Source organism: Pongo pygmaeus, chromosome 16 (genome assembly GCF_028885625.2).
Source record: "Pongo pygmaeus isolate AG05252 chromosome 16, NHGRI_mPonPyg2-v2.0_pri, whole genome shotgun sequence".
Classification (NCBI taxonomy): domain Eukaryota; kingdom Metazoa; phylum Chordata; class Mammalia; order Primates; family Hominidae; genus Pongo; species Pongo pygmaeus.
In genome coordinates, this window is record NC_072389.2 from 24,640,759 (window position 1) to 24,663,440 (window position 22,682).

The 22,682-nt window shown below is 44.8% G+C and overlaps 1 pseudogene; it reads left to right on the top strand.

Annotated features, from left to right (window-relative positions):
- Window positions 1-14: 14 nt before the first annotated feature.
- On the top strand, window positions 15-22,665 carry LOC129028709 (putative HERC2-like protein 3; annotated as a pseudogene).
- The last annotated feature ends 17 nt before the right edge of the window (window positions 22,666-22,682 follow it).

Here is a 22,682-nt window from a genome sequence, read left to right on the forward strand (position 1 = left end):
TATATACAGAGTCATTTTTTACAGGTCAGAACTGTAGAAATAATGAGGAAGTGACACTTATACGCAAAGCTGATTTGGAGAACCATAATAAAGATGGAGGTTTCTGGACTGTGATTGACGGGAAAGTGTATGATATAAAGGACTTCCAGACACAGTTGTTAACAGGAAATAGTATTCTTGGTAAGATTACACTTCTTATTTCCTGGTTAAAAGTTACAGCCTGTATCATTCTAAGCAGAGTATTTGGCTTATAAATGATTTCTTTAGTTTTGTGCCAGCCCCCGCATACTTTAATGTATCGGTGGCTTTGGTGTCTGTCTTATCAACAAATTGAGCACATTTGAAGAATTTCCTTTCATTATGCATTTTTGTTTTAATACTTGGAACTCATTTCAAGTTCTGAGTCCGCCCAGGCAACCCTGGGAGACAGTGGGAGGTCATTATACTCTGGTAACTCTCACTTTTGAGTTAAGCGCCTAACTTATTTCCTACTCACTGTTTCTCCTGTAGCTCTTCAGGCAAGCTGAATTGAACTCATGTTGCTTTTTCTCTTTTTGTTTCAGCTCAGTTTGCAGGAGAAGACCCAGTGGTAGCTTTGGAAGCTGCTTTGCAGTTTGAAGACACCCGGGAATCCATGCACGCATTTTGTGTTGGCCAATATTTGGAGGTGAGGCTGTATGCCTTGAGTGATGCAGAGGATGGCAGGGGATACCCTCTGTGTGTTTGTGATAGGAATATTTGGATCTAGAAGTACTGATATCTGAGTCTTTTGGGGGGCATTAGGGATAAATATAAAGATCCTTTAGAAGTTTTGTCATAAATGAATTTACATTTATTCGTGTTAAGATCTGTGATGTACTGGTCTTGAAAGATTGTTTTGTAAATGTTCAATTTGTGAGAAATATAGACAGTGTTCCACAAGAAAAGAGGTTAAACTTTGGTCTTATGTAGAAATTTGGAATGGCTTATTATCTTGAGGTGTGTATTTTTTGGGAAGAACTATGTAGAAGTGTAATTCTTTACAATAGAAATATGTCCTTCCTATGTATTCACGAACACATAGAATTTATATATTGGGATTAGCTTTCCAGGTATCTGCAAGTAATAAAATGTATTAAATGCCATTAGGGCAGGGCTTAAAGCATTTTATGAAGGGGAGAATTAACTTTGCTGTAAATATCTTCTGTGACTGGAAAAGTTGAACTCTTGCTTTTTTCAGAGTTTGATTTTTGTTAGAATAAATTTCATTTCCTCTACATGTGTGGTCACAGTCCACTAATACTTGTCATCGAATACTTGTCATAGTTTTGTTGCCCAGTGGGTTCTTTATGCATGTAACAATTCATTATACTTTCTGAAGCATGGTGTACAGTCACTTTGGAAACTGATTCCTAAGGAATATTCTAGCCAAATCACGTATCTGTGCTTTAGATTTTCTACAGTAGGGCTGTGCGGTTGCTGCCTGCTTTATTGGGCATGTGGGTTTTTGTGGTATCAGCTGTTACTTGGGCACAGCAGCAAAAACTCATTACAGGATGGAGGGGCAGAACGCCCAGAGCACCCCTGGGCTCACATGGCGGTACAGTTGCAGGACAGAGCTGTCCTTTTGGTTTTATGTTTTTAATTAATTCTGTTTCCTCAGATTGATGATGAAATTTATTTTTCCAGCCTGACCAAGAAGTTGTCACCATACCAGATCTGGGAAGTCTCTCTTCACCTCTGATAGACACAGAGAGGAATCTGGGCCTGCTTCTCGGATTACATGCTTCCTATTTAGCAATGAGCACACCGCTGTCTCCTGTCGAGATTGAATGTGCCAGTAAGAAAATCTTTGCTTTTTGCTGATTAGCAGATTATTTTTTTTGAACTGTTAAGTGCCATTAAGAGTGGGAGAGGGCCAGGCACAGTGGTTCATGCCTGTAATCCCAGCACTTTGGGAGGTTGAGGCATGTGGATTGCTTGAGGTCAAGAGTTTGAGACCAGCCTGGGCAACATGGCAAAACCCCATCTCTACAATATACACAAAAATTATCCAGGCATGGTGGCACATACTTGGAGTCCCAGATACTCAGGAGGCTGAGGTAGGAGGATCGCTTGAGCCTGGGAGGTTGAGGTTGCAGTGAGTCATGATCTTACCACTGCACTCCAGCCTGGGTGACAAAACAAGACTCTCTCTTTAAAAAAGTAGGAGATGGCCAGGCGGTGGCTCATGCCTGTAATCCCAGCACTTTGGGAGGCTGAGGCGGGTGGATCACCTGAGGTCAGGAGTTCGAGACCAGCCTGGCCAATGTGGTGAAACCCCATGTCTACTAAAAATGCAAAAATTAGCTGGGCGTGGTGACAGGTGCCTGTAATCCCAGTTACTCGGGAGGCTGAGGTGGGAGAATTGCTTGAACCCAGGAGACAGAGGTTGCAGTGAGCTGAGATCGCACCACTGCACTCCAGCCTGGGTGACAAGAGTAAGACTCCGTCTCAACAAAAAAAGGAGAGGAGTATTCAACACAGTTGATGACGTTAAAAAAAAAAAATAATAAGGATAGTGAGACTGAATCAGGTAGAAACAGCTGTGAGTGGCTGTTATTTGCCCTCATGGTCTGTTGCTGCAGAGGAAGCTAAAAAGTGTGCAGGAATGTCTACCCGTCTACCCTGTGGTGTTCTCACGTATTGCAGCCTCTGCCTGATGGGCTCAGCATGGCTTTTTTCTGCCTGAATGCCCAGAAATTGCACAGAATGTGGATCAGCTGTCCTCTCAGGGAACAGCATTCTACTTGAGGACTGCGTTTTTACCAGACCAGGCTCAAGTCAGTTATAGTTCAGGATGGCAGCCTTTGTAACCACCTAAAATAATAAGTTTCTTCCTGTCTCCTAAGATGGGTTTACATTTTCCTTCATGTAGTTGTGCATTTCCCATCTGTCTGTCTGTCTGTCTGTCCATTGAGCAGCTTCTGTTGAGCAGTTGCCTAGTGCCATTACCATGTGAGGTGTTCAGGATGCAGTGATGGATAGGACACGCCTCTGCTTTCTGGTGCCATTACCATGTGAGGTGTTCAGGATGCAGTGATGGATAGGACACGCCTCTGCTTTCTGGTGCCGTTACCGTGCGAGGTGTTCAGGATGCAGTGATGGATAGGACACGCCTCTGCTTTCTAGTGCCGTTACCATGTGAGGTGTTCAGGATGCAGTGATGGATAGGACATGCCTCTGCCTTCAGCTGCTGCTTGTTGATGAGCCAGCATTCTAAGCAGGTCACGTTACAAGGTGGTGAATGGTGAAATGGAGAGGTTCATACGTGGTTCTGGGAGAAGAAAGGCTTCACATTGGCAGCAGTCCTGAAATTGTGTGAGGGAGCATTCTGGGCAGAAAACGCAGGAGTGTCAAGGGCACTGCTGAGAGGAGCAGGGCTTTCCTGCTGCTTGCGAGAGTGGGTGTGACAGAGGCTTGCAGGGAAGGAGGATCTTGGTGTCCACACAGCCCCCCGATGGGTGGACCTTTGTGCAGTGCTGGGCTGCCTGTGGTGCCCTCTGAGGTGTCTGCTTCCCTCTGTCCTCCTCAAGGCTCATTGCTTGCCAGAAGATGGGCTTTGTTTAAAATGGCAAGGAGGGCAGGGCTGGCGAGCTCCAGGGCAGAGGGTGCCATGGGCCCTGGCAGGTGGGTCCGATCCACAGGAGGCTCAGAGGCTTATCTTGGAGCAGTAAGGAGGGGCGGTCCTGTGCTTAAAGAGAGAGGGCCAGAGAGAGTCGGCATTGGATTAGTGTTTCAGGAGAATGAATGTGGTGGGTTGGGGAATGCTCCTGAGTGCTCTAAAATCTAAATGTCCAGTAAAAGAACACTAAGTGCATGCCCGCTTTGATTGCTTGGATTTGGAGCAGTATTTGATAACACAGATCCTTAATAGAGATCTGTAGTGGTGCACATACTAATTTTGTGTGTATGTGCCACTCCCTCAAGTGACCATAAGCAGTTGTAATTAACATTCGCAGTGGCCGATCCCGTGCCTGGCACCACGCACAGGTCTCCTTTCCAGTCCGTCGGCCCTCGCATCTCCAGGGATCTATCCTTCATTAAAGATTGTGTGTTTGTTAAATATTTTCTCCTTTTCGTTCCTTTATAAGTGCTCTAGGAATACGTAGCTTACCCTGAGGATGTAATTCTTTGTAGAAATCCTTCAGATGTGCTCTTCCCTGCCTGGATACTCAGCGTCTAGGTCTTACTTCTCATCTTAGCTCAGTTGTTGCTTCCACAAGTCCCTTACTGACCCTCAGAATAGCGGTGGTCTGTCTTCCGGTCTCCCTGGTACCCCCATAGTCATCCATTGCACATAGTTTTGGACTTGAAATCCTGTGATTAATTGTGTCAGTGGTGCCCTTTGCTGCCTTCCTTGTTAGAATGTGCACCTCAGTCTTCACACGGTATCTGTGGAACCAGGCAGCTGCAGGCAGAGCACAGGTATCCAGTGAATGCTGGACTGGAACTACGATCCTGAGTTCTGATGCCATGCCTGAGGCGTGTGGAATCACCAGAAAGTGTGTTCACATAGATAGAGGAATTATAAGTCAACCTGTGTAAACATCTTAGGTGGAGCTCTTTCATATGAATGATGCTGAATTTCACCTTCTAAATTGAGTGTTCAGTTGAGCATCTTTTTTTTTTATAGTATTTATTTTGAGTTGTGCACTTGAGTTTCTCTTTCATGTCTGCATGTGCATTTTCTAGAATGGCTTCAGTCATCCATCTTCTCTGGAAGCCTCACACCAGCCAGATCCACTACAGCTACAAAGAGGAGAAAGATGAGGACCACTGCAGCTCCCCAGGGGCACACCTGCCAGCAAATCTCGACTCTACTCCCACAGATGGGCTCTGGGGGACCATTCCCAGGCATTTCTGCAAGCCATTGCAGACAATAACATTCAGGATCACAACGTGAAGGTGAGCTAGGCCTGCCCCCACTGCCACCTCAGTGCTCTGTTTATCTGAGGACTTTGACATAGGAATACTTATGTGCTCTTTGGTTAACACAGCACAGACTTTGTTTCATGTATTATTTGGAGGGTTTTGAGGTGAGAACCTGATTGTGTTAACATGCTAGCGAGGCTTCAGAAGCATTACTGACTGCAAGTGCATCAGAAGCTGTGGCATGTTTAAGATTTGTGAAGACTCACTGGGTGGCTCTGAGGTTACCTCCAGCTGTTTCTGTTGCAGGACTTTTTGTGTCAAATAGAAAGGTACTGTAGGCAGTGCCATTTGACCACACCGATCATGTTTCCCCCCGAGCATCCCGTGGAAGATGTCAGTCGCTTGCTGTTATGTTGCCTCTCGAAACATGAAGATTTAGGTAAGGAGCTCAATATCTGTGTACTTTAGCTACACTGCAGATCCCTTGACTAACCTGCAGTACATATTCATTCCTTCCCTGCCCTTCTTTTAAATGTCTTTTTACAGGTCATGTGGCATTATCTTTAGTTCATTCAGGTGCACTTGGTATTGAGCAAGTAAAGCACAGAACGTTGCCTAAGTCAGTGGTGGATGTTTGTAGAGTTGTCTACCAAGCAAAATGTTCGCTCATTAAGGTGATAGATTTTAATTCTTTTTATTCTGTGCTTTGCAGACAGTTGCTGAAATATTTGTTGTTAAAGTTGTCTTTTCCTGGTTAACTTTGCAGACTCATCAAGAACAGGGCCGTTCTTACAAGGAGGTCTGTGCTCCTGTCATCGAACGTTTGAGATTCCTCTTTAATGAATTGAGACCTGCTGTTTGTAATGACCTCTCTATAATGTCTAAGTTTAAATCGTTAAGTTCTTTGCCCCGTTGGAGGAGGATAGCTCAGAAGATAATTCAAGAATGAAGGAAAAAGAGAGGTGAGAATGTAAAAGGACAGAAGATACTATTAAAGCATGTGCTTCACCCTGCCTCACTGGACCTGTGATTTCAGAGTGAAGTTTCTCTACTGTTGATTCCATGTGACATTTCTACCTGCTGCCATCATTTTTATGTATACTTATGATTAAATACAGAAATCTCGCTTATTTTTCCAAGCAATCAGACAATGAGGCAGATTAGGAATTGAGTGTGGTATGATTTGATTACTAGTAAATTGATGTTGAAAATGTAAATAATCTTTGCTAAATTGATGGGAACGAGGAAGTATTTTTATTTTATTAGTTATCCTGGTAATGAGATATAATGGGAACATTTAAACTTATTGCCATTCTTCTAAAGAAATGTTTTTTGTTTGGAAATACTGAGTATTCTGATACATGGAGAATTATAAAGGGAAGCTAAAAGAGTTACTGACATTTTCCTGGAAGTAGCTGTGTAAGGGTACAGAAAAGTCTTTTTGCATTAAATCCAAATTTGAATAAAAATGCTTAGAAATTATAAAGTAGTTTAGAATTTAGTCACTTGTGATTATAAATAAACTACAGAAATTTCTGATTATATCCTTTTTTTATTTCTTTGAGACGGAGTCTTGCTCTGTCGCCAGGCTGGAGTGCAGTGGTGTGATCTCAGCTCACTGCAACCTCCACCTCCCAGGTTCAAACGATTCCCCTGCCTCAGCCTTCCAAGTAGCTGGGATTACAGGCACACGCCACCACACCTGGCTAATTTTTGTATTTTAGTAGAAACGGGATTTCACCATGTTGGCCAAGATGGTCTTGATCTCCTGACCTCGTGATCTTCCTGCCTCGGCCTCCCAAAGTGCTGGGATTACAGGCGTGAGCCACCGCGCCTGGCCTCTGATCATATTATGACTTATACTGATTTACTCACAAACCTGCTTATTGAACAGTATTAATTACTGAGTTTCTGATGGGTGTTTTGAACAATAAGCTTATGAAAGACTAAAGTGTTTTAGAAGCCATCCTAATTTGATTGTTCCTGAACAAACCCTACACCATAACAGCCTGTCTGGATCCGATGGGTGCTCTGGATCAGGAAGTAACAGCAGTCACACTGCTGCGATTCCTTTAACCCAGGCACGCAGGAACTCAGCCCGGGCCTAGGAGACAGGCTGCCTCGGCATGAGGGAGAGAGACTCCACCATTTGCCATCTCATATCCGTGGGTTCTGAGCCCACACTGTCACTTTTAGAGTTTCTTGTGGGTTTATAGATTTATTGTGTGTTGTTTCAAGCTGGTTTTCTTTTTTTTTGGAAATTAAGTAACTTGAAAAGATTAAGTGATTAATATTCCTGTTGCTGTGTCAGGGATCCCCGAGCCTTCTCTCAGGCTTGATGATTCACTAAAACGACTCAGAAGAGCTGTTATACTCACAGCTGTGTTTTTTTACTGCAAAAAGGATACAGAGTAAAATTAGCAAAGGGAAGGGTGCATGGAGGGAAGTCCAGAGGAAACTAGGCACAAGCTTTTGGTGTCTCTCCCCAGTGGCATCACGTGCATGTGCTTAGCTCTCCCAGCAAGTGTGTCACATCATGTGTGAAGAAATGTTAACCGGGCCAGCGCACCTGAGCCTCGAGTCTAGAGATTTTGTTGGGGGCCAGTCACCTATGCAGGCAGTGCCCATGTGACTGACCTCAATTACTCAGACTCCAGTGCCCTGGTGCAAAAACAAGTGGTCCCTCGCAAGTCACATCATTAGCATAAACTACCTGGCCAGACCACTGCCACAAGGTCCTGGGTGTCAGGTATACCAAAAAGCTTGTCAGGCAGGATGTTCCAAGGGCTCAGAGCTCAGCTCTTAGAAGAAGGACCAATCCTGAAGGGACAGACCTTCCTTGGGAATTTGCAGGGTTTGAGCAACCCCGGCCTGCTATGTTAGCTCTTTACTGCCCAGGTGTGTTATCATGTTGCTTATTTTTTATATTATATGCTGAGGAGATTTAGACCAAAAATTTTAAAAGAGATAAAATATAGGGAGGAAATTCCACATATCACAGTGAATTCAATTGATTCGGTTACACACTAACAGAACCTCTGAACTGGACCAGGGTGGACAAGCCAGGAACTGTGGGTAAAATTCCACCTCTTGCTTGCTTTGTGTTGCCCATGGACTAAGACCTTTTCTTTTTTTCCAGTTTGAAATTGTTTTTTAACAATCAAAAGAGGTATATTATTTTTGACACATGAAAATTACATGAAGCTAAAATTGTAGCACCATAAATAGAGTTTTACGGGAGCACAGCTACACCTGTTGCTTTATCTGTGGTTACTTTTTGTGCTACAGCAGCAGAGTTGAGTATTTGCAACAGACTGCATGGCCTGAAAGACTCAAATGTTCACTCTCTGGCACTTGAGGAAGAGCTTGCTGGCTGCCAGGCTTCCCCTGCTTTGGGGCTTCTCCCCTCATCGCACTCTCACTTTGTCTTTTTGTTCTGCCAGGGTGATCATTTCACTCTTGTTGTTTGAGCGTTGCAATTTATAATGTTGTTTAGATGTTTATTTGAATGAAATATTTGTCCTTCATGCAAATCTAAGTATTTCTTAATTTAAAATTATATTTAAGTGTATGATTTTTATAGTGAATGATGTTTTAAAACACAGTTCCTAAGAAGCCAGAATCTACGGATAATGAAGAAAAAATTGGAAATGAAGAGAGTGATTTAGAAGAAGCTTGCATTTTGCCTCATAGTCTAATAAATGTGGACAAGAGACCCCTTGCGATTAAATCGCCCAAGGTGCAGTATTTTCTGTGATTCTGAGGTTGGTTGAATAGAATCATAGCACGTAGCAAAGGAATCCACAGTCTCGTACCTCTGTACCTGAGCATCCGGAGGGAGGGACGGGTGGTTGTTAGAAATACGGCCCCAGTGATGCTTCATGAACTTGACTTATGATGTCCTGGTCAGAGCTGTAGCTGGAGAAGGGTTTCCTTTTATTTTTGGTACTAGATTGTATCATTAGTTATCCACCATTCATTCCTTAAATATATTCTTTGTTCCAGAAACAGTGCTGGGCCCTGTGGCTATTAATATGGACCATCACTTAACTTTATATGCCAAGCTAGCCTGTTCCAACATACATTAGTATAAAGATTATAAATTCACTTATATTTATAGCATAGTTTTAAAACCGTGTATTAATTACTAAATTTAACATATTTTAACCAATTTAAACCTGTGAGCATCATTTATATTTTACTTGAATAACTTTTAGAGCACAGTTTAATATTAAATAGGGCAGACTAATGATGAAAATTGTTTTCCTTTGTTAGGACAAATGGCAGCCGCGGTTGAGTACTGTTACAGGTGTTCACAAATACAAGTGGTTGAAGCAGAATGTGCAGGCTCTTTATCCGCAGTCTCCACTCCTCAGTACAATTGCTGAATTTGCCCTTAAAGAAGAGCCAGTGGATGTGGAAAAAAATAAGAAAGTGCCTACTAAAACAGGTAACATTTGATGAGAAATGCATCTCTGCATTGGGTAATATACATAACACTTAACTGTATGCATGATATTTTGCAGTTGGAGAGAGCAGAGGTTCGCCTGGAAGGGATAGATACAATTTTAAAACTGGTGAGCAAGAATTTCTTACTTCCATCTGTGCAGTATGCGATGTTTTGTGGATGGCAAAGACTTATTCCTGAAGGAATCGATACAGGGTAAAACGTTAGCATATTTTTTTTCTTAATTAAGGAAGCTGTGGCAACAGAATGTTGTTCTGTAACAGTTAGAAGTCTGGCAGTGTCCCGAGTCAAATTCTTTATCTTTATTTGAAAGGGAACCTCTTACTGATTGTTTAAAGGATGTTGATTTGATCCCACCTTTTAATCGGATGCTGCTGGAAGTCACCTTTGGCTAGCTGTATGCTTGGACTGTTAGGAACATTCGAAATGTTTTGATGGATGCCAGTGCCAAATTTAAAGAGTTTGGTGAGTCAACAACTGCATCAGTGTTATTTTATAGTTTGCCTTTAATTATATGTTGTGGAAACTTGCAAATGCCAATTTTTGCTTTTGAGAAGACTTTAATAAGTTTGTACTTTGTACTTGTATAATCTATGCTGCTGTCAGCTTTCTCAGATTTTAAACAAAACTTTAAAATTTAGCAGGAGACAATGTTGAAGTACTCTAGTATAACATTTTCACATTTTGACCTTTTTATGTGTATCACCATATATCCTAAAGTGTCTGTGTCCTATATTAATATTTATTTTCTGTATAGTTTGAGCATCTACAGAGAGTTGATTGGATTGGTTTTGTGGAGGAAAAGGGAGACATAACTTTTACATTTGAAATGGGAGGAATGGAATAGGGCACCAAGGTATTCAGAGAGCACCATGCTAAGTCCTGTAGACAGATGGAACGACCTGTGCACAGAATACAGGGGGTAGGCCCATCGTGCAGCATGACAGAGCTGCCCACTCAGTGGAAACCCCTGGAAAATAGTCAGATGTTTAAAGTAATCGCCCGTGCCTTCTGCATTAGTTTATTCTTGCATTCATGCACGAGAAAAGTCAGTGGGTGTCAAAATAGTCAGATGTTTAGAGTAATCGCCCGTGCTTTCTGCGTTACGTTTATTCTTGTATCCATCACAAGAAATGTCAGTGGGTGCCAATGCTCATTAGGTATCCAGCCAGTTCCCCTGCAAACCATCACCAATGAGAACCTGTCAGGACCGAGCCTGGGGACCATCCCGCAAGCCCGCTTCCTCCTGGTGGTACTCAGCATGCTCATCCTGCAGCACGGCGCAAACAACCTCGACCTCCTGCTCAATTCCGGCATGCTGGCCCTCGCTCAGACGGCACTGCGCCTGATTGGTAGGTCTGCACTGGCTTGAGAGCCTTTGGGAAAACGTCAGGATTTTGCTTTGATTTCTTTTCTTTTCTTTTTTTTTTTTTTTTTAAGCTTTTTGTAAATTATGGTAAGACACAAATAGCAGAAAGTGTAGCATTTTAACATCGCAGTTCAGCGGTATTAAATACATTCACAATTTTCTAGAGTCATCACCACTGTCTAGTTGTAGAACTTTTTCATCACTATAAATGCACCCCATTTAGCCATCAGTCCTGACTCACCCTGCTCTGCAGCCCCTGATAGTCACAAATCTGCTTTCTCTGTCTATGGATTTGCATATCCTGGATATTTCATATAAATGGAATCATACCATTTGTGGCCTTTGTGTCTGGGTTATTTCATTTGGTATATATCAGTACCTTATTTTTATGGCTGAAAAAGATTTCATTGTATGAATAGATAACATTTTGTTTATTCATTTATCTGTTGATGGACATTTGGGTTGGTTTTGCCTTTTGACTTTTGTGAATAGTGCTGCTAGGAACATTTATATACAAATACTTGTTTGAACACTTGTTTCTAGTTCTTTTGATTATACAGCTAGGACTGGAATTACAGGGTCATATGGTACAACTATGTGTAACTTACTAAGAAACTACCAAACTTTTCCACATTGCTGTATGATTTTTACATTCCCACCACCAGTGGGCAGGATTCCAGGGTTCCAGTTTCTCTACTTCCCTGCCAACACTATTTTTTGTGGTTTTCTTTTTTTTTGTTTGTTTTGGATTAAGGCCATCCTAGTGGGTGTGAAGTGGTATCTCATTGTGATTTTGATTTGTGTTTCACTAATGATGAATGACATTGAGCTTCTTTATATATATATATATATATATCTCTGCCAGGTGCCTCCAGGTGGAAGTCACTTACCACAGCCCTAGCTAAGTTAGGGCAGTGTTCACCTTCCCATGGTCTGTCTAGCTTTTCTCAGCCACGCTGGTAAGCCCCGGCTTTGTCACAGTCATCTTAGAAATAGCAGTGTCTGGAGACAGCAGCATCCATCCTAGAAACAGCTTTCTCCTGCAGAAGTGAGAGACAGAGCTTCCCCCTGGGGCCCGGGGGAAACTGAAGCAAAGGGAATGTGGAGGTGCTGGTGCTTGTTTCAGGTTTCTGCTCTTGCAAGGCCCTTGAGGGATGGAGGGGTCAGGACTTGCTGCAAAGCCCTGTCTCTGCATTGACTCAGAGGATCCTCATTGAGATGAGATTTCCCCGACTTCCTTGGTAAAGCAGCATGATCACGTTATTTTATGCCATTTAATTTAAAATGATGCAAGCACACATTTTGTAGGAGAGGTGAAATCTGTGTCTGGGGACAGCCCCTGACAGACATGGTGGCATATGGCGACATCTGTGTGGCAGGTCTGCTGGGAGCCATGGAAGGACCAGGGCGGGGCACGCACCCTCCTAACTGATCTCTCCTTTGTCTTTCTCAGGATGGGCCTCCTCCAGGCCTAGGCCGAGTGATTGGTGAGCTGGGAGAGGACGGGTGGATAAGAGTCCAGTGGGACACGGGCAGCACCAACTCCTACAGGATGGGGAAAGAAGGAAAATACGACCTCAAGCTGGCAGACCTGCCGGCCGCTGCACAGCCCTCAGCAGAGGACTCGGACACAGAGGACGACTCTGGTGGGTGACTCAGGAAGGCATTTAGTCCAAGGCAGCCCACAAACTGTCCAGGTGCTGGCTGCCACCACTGCCATCTGGGCCTTAGAATGGGATGTCAGGACACATCTGCAGCTGGCACTCTGTCCTTGGAGCCTGCAATTTAAATAAGCTCCCAGGCACCTCCGATGCAGGTGCGTGGAGTGGCTGTGGGATCTGGCAATCTGGCTGGAACTGACTTTCTGCATTTTCCTCTCACGAGTGCACCCGCCCCTCTTTGAGAATGTGGTGGCCAGGCCGGGGCAGCTGCACCACCAGTGAGTCTCATGTGGTTGGTGCTGAGCCTGCATCTGAGCGAGTGAGCCGAGGCCTGGTGGAATTGCCCTGCAGTCTCGGTCCATCGCGTCCTCCTCCAGTGAGAGCCCCCGCCGGAGCACACCCCACCTTCTACCTGCCTTTACCTTTCCTCTGCGGTCCCTGACTCTGAACTCTTCATGTAATGTGGAGTTAGTCAGCACTTTATCGCTTCTAGGGAAGCAGAGGTGAGAATTTAGGGGTGGACCAAGAAAGCTAGATCCTATCTGTGGAGATCCAGGTTGTGGGAGGAGGTTTCGTGACATTTCTTAGCTGTTCCTAAAAGACATGTGAAGCTTCACATGGGTGGGCTTCGTAAGACCATCCAAGAGGCTGGGGCTGCCAATATAATTTGTTATTTTGATTATTTTTTTTAGAAGCCGAACAAACTGAAAGGAACATTCACCCCACTGCAATGATGTTTACCAGCACTATTAACTTACTGCAGACTCTTTGTCTGTCTGCCGGAGTTCATGCTGAGATCATGCAGAGCGAAGCCACCAAGACTTTATGCGGACTGCTGCGAATGTTAGTGGAAAGCGGAACGACGGACAAGACATGTATGGAATGAGAGATCGAGGGCCCAGGGAGTCTGCGCTGGGGGCCGCACGCTTGTCGTGTCTGGGTGTGCATGTGGGTGGGTGTGGATGTGTGTGGATTCCTTTCCTGTGGCTGCTGTAACAAAGTACTACAAACTTGGGGGCTTACACAGTAGAAATTCTCATGGTTCTGGTGGCTAGAAGGCTGAGATCAAGGGTGGTTCCTTCTGGGGCTGTGAGGGAGAAGCTGCTTCAGGGCTCTGCCCCAGCTTCTGGAGTTTGCTGGCCTCTTTAGCGTTCCTCGGCTTGTAGAGGTGTCACCCCGATCTCTGCCGTCATCTTCACATGGCATTCTCCCTGTGTGTGAGTCGCCTCCAAATCTCCCCTTTTCATAGGGACATCATTCAGCCTCATCAAACTGATTACATCTGCAGCGACCCTGTTTCCAAACAAGGTCACCTGCTGAGGTACGGTAGAGGTTAGGGCTTCAACATACCAATTTTGCAATTCTGAATTTAACCCATAACACTGGCTTCAAACAACAAATTTGTTCTGTCAGAGTTCTGGAGACCAGAAGTCGCAAATCCAAGTGCGGGCAGGGCCATGCTCCCTCCACAGGCTCTAGGGGAAGGTCCTTCCCTACTTCGTCCAGCTTCTGGGAGCTCCAGGCTTCCTCGGTGTGGGGACGCATTGTGCCAGTCTCTGCCTGTGTCTTCACATGGCCCCTGCCCCTGTGTTCTGCATGTCCTTTTCTCTCTGAAAGGACTCTCTCACTGAGTTTCTTTGACTCTAATCCAACATGATGGCACCTAAATTCTTACCTTAATGACGTCTACAAAGACCTCATTAAATAAGATCATATTCTGAGGTTCCGAATGTATGTGAAGTTGGGGGACAGGCACAGTTTAATCCATAAAGTGTTTGTGTGTGTGGAGAGTAAGTATGAGAAATGTGAGCTGAGGGAGTGGGGTGAGTGTGCCTGTGACTGAGAGTGAGCACATGTGAGTGTGGGTGGGTATGTGGGCGTGCTCCAGTGTGTGTGAGAGCATGCGTGTATTAGTGGTGTGCTGGAGCATCCGCACATATTGATGAGAGTGAGTGTGTTAGCAGTCGATGGGCAAGTGGCTGAGCGTTTGTGTTGCAAGTGTGACGGTGTGTTTGTAGCATGTGGTTGTGTGGGTGTGTGTATGCGTGCATTTATGTGAGTGGTGTGTATGTCCATGAGAGCGTGTGAGTGGGCAGGTGACTACATTCAGGTGAAGTGGGAGTGAAAGCATCAGTGCATTGAGCCAGTGTGTGTGTGTGAGGGTGAGCATGAGGGGGGCATGAGTGTGAGGGGATTACTGGGTGAGCGAATGAGATGAAGTGTAAGTCAGTGAGGCTTGGTGAGTGTGAGGAAGTATGAGTGGGTGGCAGCACCCACTCGTGTAAGTGTGCGATTGAGTGCGAGCATTTGTGTAAATGTGTATGAGTGCCTTGTATCTGTGTGAGCACGAGTGACGTTATTGTGAATGCGTGTGAGTGAATGTGAGTATTTTGCTCGTGTCAGTGGGAGGTTATAACAGTGTAGGTGTGAGTGTAAAGTGAGAAAGTGTGTGGGTAAAGGTGTGAGTAGGTGAGTAATCAGTTGTGACTAGTGTTTAGGAGCGTGAGTGCATATGTGAGTTTTTGTATGCATTGGGAGGGGTAAGTGTATGTGAGAGTGCATAGGAGTGTGTCAGCTTGCATCTGTTGTGTGTGCATATGTGTGACTGGGATTGTGTGTGTGTTAGTGATTGTGACAGTGGTGGGTGCACCTGAGAGTGTGAGGGTGGGTGTGTGAGTGCCCATGAGTGTGTCTGAATAACTTAGTATGGGTGTGAGTGTGAGGATGCATATGAGGGTGTGAGAGTGTGTGTGTGTGAGCTCATGTGAGTGTGCTGAAGGAAGGCAGGTGTCCTCATAAGCTTGGATAGCTGAGGGCAGGGTGGGGGAGGTGGGAGGGAGAGCAGGTCCTGTGGAGCTGTGGGCGGGGTCCCTTGGGGGGCCCAGCCTCCAAGCCTCAGCCTCCATTCAGGGAGTAGTGGAGTCCTAGAGCCAGGCAGAGCAGAGGTGGGCCCACTGGTGCCAGAATCCAATGGTGTAAACCTAGTGAAAAACTCAATTTTGTTAATGCAGATGTATTAAACTTGGATTGGAAACTGTCTCTACTAAAAATACAAAAAAAGTATTTAAGTGGTGCAGATTAAATATAAGCAAATGTGGAGATATTTAAAACACGAAATTAAAAATATAATAGATGCACTGTTGCAAATTACTGCTATTTGAATTATAGATCATTTTCCTATTGCCTAGAAACAATGCATAGCTAAAATTCCCTAACTACTTTTACTACACATGCTTACAAGGTTTTAAAAATGCCTGTAGTCCCAGCTATTCGGCAGGGCAAGGCAGGAGAATCACTTGAGCCCAGGAGTTTTAGACCAGCCTGGGCAACATAGTGAGGGCCCATCTCTAAAAAAATCAAACAAAAAAATTCGGAAATGTTTCTTGAACTAACTTAAAAGCCGCCTTCCACTTCTCACTTTGAATTAGTTTGAATTAATTTACAAACTGCAATATATTTTAAAGGAGCTTATTGTAGAAAATAAAATAAGTTGATAAAAAAAAGTAAGGATTTATCTTTAGGGATTTGTCTTTAGGGACTTGTTAACCAAGCATATCTATTTTCCCTCCCACAGCTTCTCCAAACAGGCTGATGTACAGGGAGCAACACCGGAGCTGATGTATGCTGGGGTTTGTGCAGAGCATCGCTCTCACGCCGCAGGTGTGCGGCGCCCTCAGCTCCCCGCAGCGGATCACGCTGCTCATGAAGGTCGTGGAAGGGCACGCACCCTTCACTGCCGCCTCGCTGCAGAGACAGGTAATGTGCTGCCAGGCAAAACCAGTTCCCTGAGAGAGGCCTCCATGTACTGAAGTTCCCTGCCCTCAGATTCAGGGGCCTTTATTCAGTAACGAGTGCAGAAAGGGTCTAGAAGTGACAGGGTAGATTTTCTGGAGGCAAGGGGCAGAGGTCCTTGATAATTGGTAAGTTGCTAACCTTTAGTTTACCTGCTTTTCTCTTAAGTGGTAAATCCTGCAACTACTCACTCATCTGCTTCACAGAATTTGTAGTGTAATTCTCTTAAGAATTAAACTAAAAATAATTCTTTTTTAATTAAACACATGCATCTGTAATGTTTTTTTCTAAAGTCCCTGACAATCCTAATCACTAATCAACTTGAGTGTAATTACCTGGCTGTAAAGTAATGCATCTCAACATTTTCACATGATTACTTGCATTATGAGAACAGAAAATAAAGAGAGGCTGGGCGCAGTGGCTCATGCCTGTAATCCCAGCACTTTGGGAGGCCGAGGCAGGTGGATCATGAGGTCAGGAGTTTGAGACCAGCCTGGCCAACATAGTGAAATCCTGTCTCTACTAAAAATCCAAAAAAAATGAGCTGAGCTTGGTGGTGGGTGCCTGTAATCCCAGCTATTCAGGAAGCTAAGGCAAGCAGAATCGCTCGAACCTGGGAGGTGGAGGTTGTAGTGAGCCGAGACCGTGCCACTGCACTCCAGCCCGGGTGACAGTGCGAGACTCTGTCTCAAAAAAGAAAAGAGAAAATAACAATCTCTAGTTTCTTAATCAGATTTTTTTTTAATGCTTGTCATTTTAAATTTTCTTTTATCAGATCTTAGCTGTGCATTTGTTGCAAGCAGTCCTTCCATCATGGGACAAGACCGAAAGGGCGAGGGACATGAAATGCCTCGTGGAGAAGCTGTTTGACTTCTTGGGGAGCTTGCTCACTACCTGCTCCCCCGACGTGCCCTTACTCAGAGGTGGGTGGCCGTCTCCCTTCCCTGTGCCCTGGTGAAGAGCGGCACAGTGTAGTCACTCAGAGGTGGGTGGCCGTCTCCCTTCCCTGTGCCCTGGTGAAGAGCAGCACAGTGCCGTCACTCAGAGGTGGGTGGCCATCTCCCTTCCCTGTGCCCTGGTGAAGAGCGGTGCAGCAGTTTCTCCCCTTGTTACCTCCTCAGAGTCCACGCCGAGGCGGCGCAGGGTGCGCCCTCAGGCCTCGCTGACTGCCACCCACAGCAGCACACTGGCGGAGGAGGTGGTGGCACTGCTGCGCACGCTGCACTCCCTGACTCAGTGGAATGGGTTCATCGACAAGTACATCAACTCCCAGCTCCGCTCCATCATCCACAGCTTTGCGGGAAGGCCTTCTGAAGGGGTGGGTTTGTGTTCTCAGAATTAATTTAGTTGAACGGTAAACCTGTAGGGATTGGGCAGCTCCGTGAGTGTCTTTGGTGGAGCTCGCTGTTTGGTCTGCACTAGGCCTAGTTAGAGGACTACTTCCCCGACTCCGAGAACCCTGAAGTGGGGGGCCTCATGGCGGTCCTGGCCGTGATTGGAGGCATCGATGGTTGCCTGCGCCTGGGTGGCCAAGTTATGCACGATGAGTTTGGAGAAGGCACCGTGACTCGCATCACCCCGAAGGGCAAAATCACCGTGCAGTTCTCTGACATGCAGACGTGTCGCGTTTGCCCATTGAATCAGCTGAAACCAGTAGGTGAACTTGTGCGCAGTTACTGTATGATAAGGGAAATTGGCTTTACACTAGAACCCAGCACCAACATTAACACTTGAAAGAACTTGATTCTGGTACTTCAAGTTTGCCTTCCAGGAAGCTGTGTGAGCTTGCGCTTCTGTGGTGAGCAGGGCCTGTCTCTCAGGGCACCTAAAGCAGTGGTTCGTGTGTGTTTCAGCCTCAGAGACACGGAGAGGGCTTTAGCAACCTAGAAGGTACCATGCATCTATGAGGTAGTTCTAATTATTTTAAAATGTGAATTTATGAAGTCTACTTTTTATTAAACAACTCAAATTTTAAAAAAACTTAAACATGTTTAAACACCTTTAAAAAAAAAACAGCCTTTCTTCATGTAGAAAATGCTTAGTTGTTTTGAGTGACGTGACTTAATGTAGCAGCTACTGTTATCTTAACCTATGAATCAAGGATGCACAGGGAGAAGGAGCCATTTACATTATTTTCATGTAGCCCAAGTGCAATGTTACTGTATATTCTTTTTCTTTTTTTTTGAGATGGAGTCTTGCTCTTGTCACCCAGGCTGGAGTGCAATGGCACGATCTTGTCGTCCCTCTGCAACCTTTGCCTCCCGGGTTCAAGCGATTCTCCTGCCTCAGCCTCCTGAGTAGCTGGGATTACGGTGTGTGCCACCACACCTGGCTAATTTTGTATTTTTAGTAGAGATGGGGTTTCACTATGTTGGCCGGGCTGGTCTCAAACTCCTGACCTCAGGTGATCCACCCTCCTCGGCCTCCCAAAGTGCTGGGATTACAGGCGTGAGCCACTGTGCCCGGCCTGACTATATTTTCTATAAAGTACTCTTTTTTATTATTATAGGAATATGTACATGTTGTAGAAAACTTTTGAAGTATATAGAAAATACCTGAGAAGATAGTAACCACCACACTGATGTAATTACTGTTGACAGGTTTGTAAAGAAAAATTAATATAGATTATACTTATTATATGTGTAAGTCTCTATCTTGCCTTTAATGTCATTTTAAAAAATGATTATTCTCAGCTATAAAAAGGCTTCCGGGTATGTGTGGCATTTCAGGATTAAGCCCATGGTTTTGATGACTTCCAGCACGTTTCATTGGTTAGTCATACTGGCCACACGCTGACAGCTTCTGTGTCCTCTCCAGCTCCCTGCCGTGGCCTTTAATGTGAACAGCCTGCCCTTCACAGAGCCCATGCTGTCTGTCTGGGCTCAGTTGGTGAACCTCGCTGGAAGCAAGTTAGAAAAGCACAAAATAAAGAAATCAACTAAACAGGCCTTTGCAGGTCAGTACATCGTGTTTCTTGATGAAATAGCTGCCGTCTTAAACTCGTGTTGTTTGTACAGTGTTCTTTTATGAGTGAGTTCATGGACGTGCTAAAGTCCTGGGGTTCACCTGGGCCCACCATTTGTTGAGTTGCGGTTGGCAATGTAACCCTGTGTTCGTGGTAATGAGTGTTTTCGAGTCAGCCTTTGTTGCCATGTTCGGAGCCACACTTGAAGAACCCCATGGCTGACACCCTCTTCTCCGTGTCACCCTTTATCCCGGAAGAGAAGTCTGTGTTCACCTCTTCCCTCCTCCCCTCCATTCCAGGGCCCTGTGGCCCAGTCACCCTGTTGGACCATGGCTCACGGTCTGTTCCCTGCCGGATCCAGGGGCCTCTGTCCCGGAAGCACTTGGCTTGCTTGTGGCATTCAGCGTGGCTGAGACTGTAGCCTTGCTTGACTTTGCCTTCCTTTGGGTCTAGAATGCAGCTCTCCTGAGTTTCTTTCCATGTTTCTAGGGAGCTCTTCTCTCTGCTCATTCTTTATATCCTGGAAGTCTGTGTGGCTTCACCCATAACTATGGCATATTCTGCCCACTCTTCTTGAGTTTTCTCTCCTCTTGCTCCCACAGACCTACGTTTTCTCCCCTCTTGCTCCCACAGACCTAGGATTGCTGCTTCAGCATTTATGATGTAAGCCCTTTCAAGTCTGGATTTCCCATTCACATCTCTGGTTGGAGGTGCAGTGCATGCAAATCACCGCATGTCCGAAATTCAGCTGGCTTTCTCTAGTAGCTGCCGTTTCCCATCGTGGTGAATAAACCTGTCTGCCAGTTAGTCGAGCCAGTGCCCGAGCGGCACCTGCAGCCCTCCTTCCTTCCCACCCCATGCTCTCTGTGCTGCTTCTGTGGCCTCTGTATTCAGATAAGCCTTGGGCATTGCTGCCATCTTCATCAGTTAAAGAGCTAGTGGGGCTGACAGATTCTCTCAGAGGAGTCTTAGAAGAAGAGTGAAAGCAGCTGAAACTTCAGCAACTTGGGGAACATTTGATCATATTAATAGTAGCTGACATGGTTCTAACTGTGTTAAACCCATTGAATCCTGCGTCCTATCAAGTTAGGTGTCTGGAGAGCAGGGAAGGAAGACCCAGGAGGCAGAAGGTGCTTACCCAGAAGCACCGAGTGTAACACTGGGAAGGGTGAGCCCTTCGTCACGGACAGTGTGTGCGGTCGGCAGATTCCTGAAGGGCAGAGCGTTACTCATCGCCATGTGGCGGAGGCTTGATGCTTGCGAGAGGGAGTCTGAGCAGGGCACGCCCTTCTCACTGAGTCTTTCCTTCCGCAGGACAAGTGGACCTGGACCTGTGTACGAAGAAGTGTGCGAAGGTGATGTTGGCAAAGTCATCAAACTGGACAGAGATGGATTGCATGATCTCAATGTGCAGTGTGACTGGCAGCAGAAAGGGGGCACCTACTGGGTTAGGTACATTCATGCTGAACTTATAGGTGAGCACATTCTTTGTTCAGTGCTTTTGCTTTTTCTTAGAGACAGAATTCCCATAAATGAATACTGATTATAATGATTTGTTATTGAAATCTGTAGGCTATCCTCCACCAAGTTCTTCCCACATCAAGATTGGTGATAAAGTGCGGGTCAAAGCCTCTGTCACCACACCAAAATACAAATGGGGATCTGTGACTCATCAGAGTGTGGGGGTTGTGAAAGGTAATATTATCTGGGTAATAAAATTCCTGATGTTAACTTTTCATTAACGCATGTGTACTTAGTATTTCTTTTTGTTCAAGCACACAAAAAAAGAAAACAAGTGTGAAGAAAGAGATAGAGTGTTCCTTTGCTTGTCATTGCCTTCTGCCAAAGGCCACAGAGGAACTCACCTGCAGTGAAACAATCAGATTTATTAATGTCAACTCATTGCAGTGCAGGAGAACACACACCTTGGGGAATGGGTGTCTCCATCAGAGGGAGTGAGCGAGGACTAATGAAGTTTATGTTGGGTATTTGGGGGAGGGGTCGAGAAAACGGGTAATTCTAAGACACGATGTCTTAATAAATTTACCTAGCAGGCAGAAAGAACAGAGCCATGCTAATGTCATGATTGGTAAGGAAGCAGTCGTTCATATCACCAGGATAGGGGACTGTGTGGTTGTTTGTGGTTTGGATCAGACTCAACTTTAATCACACATGGTTAAGGAGGGGTTTTGGTTGTGCCTTGATTCATCAGTCACAGAGTGGCCTTACCTGATGTTCGTGTTCTGTCAACTTGTCCTGTCAGTTGTTCTGTGAAATGACCTAACACTGACATTAACAGGCCACCTCCTGACTGTCAGGACTGCTTTTTCTGTCTCCTCCCCTGACCAGGCTGGAGTGCAGTGGCGCCATCTCGGCTCACTGCAACCTCCACCCCCGGGTTTAAGCAATTCTCCGGTCTCAGCCTCCAGAGTAGCTGGGATTACAGGTGCCCACCACCGTGCCTGGCTAATTTTTGTATGTTTCGTAGAGATGGGGTTTCACCATGTTGGCCAGGCTGGTCTCGAACTCCTCACCTATTGATCCGCCCGCCTTGGCCTCCCAAAGTGTTGGGATTACAGGCGTGAGCCACCACGCCTGGCTCCCTTTTTCATGCTGTATAAAAATTTAGGACTGAATTTAAGAAATGGAAATGTGCTAATGGTGGGAATTAGGAACTGGTTTAATATGATACTATTGAGATTCCAAATCAAATCCGTGGCACACTTTGAAAGGTATACTATGTCCGTTTTAACAGTTGCATGAGAAATAAGTATGTGTATAGTTTTATAAACTCTTGATGCCATAAAGAGATTGTTTGTTTGTTCATCTGAACCTTGTGGAAGCCTCTCTTTTCATCAGATCGCTTAGAAAATGGCCACAGTTGGTGGTGGTTCCACAGTGGTGAGAGGTTCCTAGAGCTTCTCATGTTACATAAGAACAAATGGATTATTTAATATTTTACTTTAAACATTTTTCTTTGCTTAAGAGATTGTTAAAATATTTGCAAATCAAAACAAGACAAATTTTTAAAATAAGAATTTGGTTTCTTTGTTTTGAGTGACATGTTGCTCTTATCAAAGGACAAAAGAAGTCTTCATGTTATTAATGTGGTTTTTATTCCCTGAGATACCAAAGGTATTATATGGAATTGTTGACTTGGTGTAATTAAAAACCCAAATGTCCTATTTTAAACCTAATGCAAAAGTAAGGAATGTAGTTTACAATGAACCTCCATGTGCTCATTACCTGGCTTTAACGATTGTCACCTCACGGCCAAAATTATTCATGCTCCCTTCTTGTGATTATTTTGAAACCAGGCGCTGACATCATGTATTATTTCATCCATAAGCATTTTAGTACCTATCTCTAAAAGATAGACTCTTTGTAAAAAACAAATAACTACAATGTAGTATGACATGGCTAGGTGCAGTTTTAAGTTCAGGTTTTTATTGGTGAAGAGGAAGATGGATCAGGTGATTTGTGTTCTGTCCTAGCTTTCAGTGCCAATGGAAAAGATATCATTGATGACTTTCC